The sequence below is a fragment of the Aplidium turbinatum genome, chromosome 8, assembly GCF_918807975.1.
Source record: "Aplidium turbinatum chromosome 8, kaAplTurb1.1, whole genome shotgun sequence".
In the NCBI taxonomy this organism is placed as follows: domain Eukaryota; kingdom Metazoa; phylum Chordata; class Ascidiacea; order Aplousobranchia; family Polyclinidae; genus Aplidium; species Aplidium turbinatum.
This window is the reverse complement of record NC_137479.1, coordinates 33,224,108-33,226,607: the sequence shown is the minus strand read 5'-3', so window position 1 is coordinate 33,226,607 and position 2,500 is coordinate 33,224,108. Positions and strand designations below refer to the sequence as shown.

The 2,500-nt window shown below is 65.9% G+C and overlaps 2 non-coding genes and 1 pseudogene across 2 annotated transcripts in view; all 3 read right to left on the bottom strand.

Moving 5' to 3' along the window:
* LOC145776443 (large subunit ribosomal RNA) overlaps positions 1–1,052 on the bottom strand; it is a 3,724-nt gene extending 2,672 nt beyond the window's left edge. The window contains exon 1 of the ribosomal RNA XR_014290236.1: positions 1–1,052. This exon is cut by the window's left edge and continues 2,672 nt beyond it. This is a non-coding gene — a ribosomal RNA (large subunit ribosomal RNA).
* Positions 1,053–1,208: 156 nt separating this feature from the next.
* Positions 1,209–1,362, bottom strand: LOC145776493 (5.8S ribosomal RNA). The gene has a single exon (XR_014290277.1). It is a non-coding gene; the product is annotated as a 5.8S ribosomal RNA (ribosomal RNA).
* Positions 1,363–1,558: 196 nt separating this feature from the next.
* The window catches only part of LOC145776430 (small subunit ribosomal RNA), a 1,961-nt pseudogene continuing 1,019 nt past the window's right edge, over positions 1,559–2,500 (bottom strand).

The following is a 2,500-nucleotide window of genomic DNA, read 5'->3' as shown; positions in this document are numbered from 1 at the left end:
ACCAGAGTTTCCTCCGGCTTCGGCCTGCCCAGGCGTAGTTCACCATCTTTCGGGTCCCGACGACCGTGCTCTTGCCGAAGCCGGCCCTTTCAGGGCGCGGCCCCGCCGGCGGTGCTCCCGTCGCCCCGGGAGGCGGCGGGATCCCGCCTCGCGGCGCCTCTGCAAGCAGGACGCCGCTTCGTCTTCGCTGCGCCCGCGGGTTTCGCGTCTTCCCCGCGGCTCGCACGGGCGTCAGACTCCTCGGTCCGTGTTTCAAGACGGGTCGCGCGGGCGACCTCGCGCTGCCGCGGACCCCGGGCGCCTGTCGATCCCTCGCCGACCGGACGGCGGGCGTCGCTCGGCGCGACCGCTGAGGACAGCGGCCGGCCGGCGGCCCGGAGCCGAGCCGGCGCAGGGTCGGCCCCCCTCGAGAGAGGGGTCGGCGCGGCGATCCTCCTCGCTCCCGGGACGGGCCCGGTCGGCGCCGCCGCGAACCCCGCAAGGGGGCCCGCTGCGTTCGGCGCCGCCTCCGGCCGCCCCGGAAGCGGTCGCGGCCCGCCGCCCGGCGCAGTGCGCTCGGCCGTCTTCGCAGGCGGCCGAGCTGAAGCGCCGGACGGCCTCGCAGGGCCCGCGCGTTTGCCTCCGGACGGTTTCACGTACTGTTTAACTCTCTCTTCAGAGTGCTTTTCAACTTTCCCTCGCGGTACTTGTTCGCTGTCGGTCTCGCGACCGTATTCAGCCTTAGATGGAGTCTACCACCCGCTTCGGGCTGCATTCCCAAACAACCCGACTCCGAGACCGCTCGGGCGTGGGCGCGCGCCGTCCGACCGCCACGGGCCTGACACCCTCCGCGGGCGACGGCCTCGATCAGGGGGACTCGGGCCGGCCGGCGCTCGCCCGCGCGCCCGGGTCTGTACGCCACAGGTCGGACCGCTCCGAAAGCGGCCAGATTCGGCGCTGGGCTCGACGGTCCCGCTTCACTCGCCGTTACTGAGGGAATCCTCGTTAGTTTCTTTTCCTCCGCTTAGTAATATGCTTAAATTCGGCGGGTGCTCTCGTCCGACCTCAGGTCGCGTTTTTTTCCTTTTTCCTGGCCGAGCGGCGCCGCTTCGCGCTTTCTCGTCCGTGATCGGCGCCGCGGCAGCGCGCGCTCGGCCTCTCTTTGACGGGACGGCGGCGTTCGGTCGCCGACCCGCACATGGGCGTCCGGGGAGCACGTTTGTTCGGTGAGACCCTGAGGCGGGCGCGGTCAAGGGATTAACCCGAGGCCGCAATTCGCGTTCGGATCGTCGACGCTCAATGTGTTCTGCAATTCACATCAATTCTCGCAGCTGGCTGCGTCCTTCATCGACTCGCGAGCCGAGTGATCCACCGCCAGGAGCGATAGCTCTGCTTTTTTTCCGAAGTCGCTCGTTTCGTAGCTTGGACGTCGCCGGTCGAGCGGTCGGCCTCCGACGCTTCGAGCCCCGTTCCGGGGCACTCGAGCCGCGCTTTCGTCGCTCCGGTGCTCGCCGGGCCTGCGCCGTCTCCAGGACGGGCCGACCGAGGCTCAAAACGTTCCTTCGAAGAGGTGTTCAGGTAATGATCCTTCCGCAGGTTCACCTACGGAAACCTTGTTACGACTTTTACTTCCTCTAAGCGATCAAGTTCGATCGTCTTCTCGACGAGCCGCCGACCCGCGAAGGCCGGCGCCAAGCCGATGCGAGGACCTCACTAAAACGCTCGATCGGTAGTAGCGACGGGCGGTGTGTACAAAGGGCAGGGACGTAATCGACGCGAGCTGATGACTCGCGCCTACTGGGAATTCCTCGTTCGAGGGAAACAATTGCAATTCCCTATCCCGAGCACGGTCGGGGTTGCCGGATTTCCCGGCCCTTTCGAGCCGGGATCTCGAGCGAAGAGGCTCCGGCTGATCCGACCAGTGTAGCGCGCGTGCGGCCCCGAACATCTAAGGGCATCACAGACCTGTTATTGCTCAATCTCGTGCGGCTGAACGCCGCCTGTCCCTCTAAGAACGCCGGCGGACGCTCCTTCGTGGCGGCGCCCCGTGAAGGGCGTCGCCGGTCAGCGAGCGGCCGGGTATTTAGCAGGTCAGAGTCTCGTTCGTTATCGGAATTAACCAGACAAATCGATCCACCAACTAAGAACGGCCATGCACCACCACCCACGGAATCGAGAAAGAGCTCTCGATCTGTCAATCCTCGCCGTGTCCGGGCCGGGTGAGTTTCCCCGTGTTGAGTCAAATTAAGCCGCAGGCTCCACTCCTGGTGGTGCCCTTCCGTCAATTCCTTTAAGTTTCAGCTTTGCGACCATACTTCCCCCGGAACCCAGAAGCTCTGGTTTCCCTCGACCGGTCCGCCGCCGCCTCGACTCGAAGCTGCAGGCAGGCGGCGGCCCGGGGCCGGCATCGTTTACGGTCGGAACTAGGACGGTATCTGATCGTCTTCGAACCTCCGACTTTCGCTCTTGATTAAGGAAAACGTCCTCGGCAGACGCCTTCGCCTCGGTCCGTCTCGCGCCG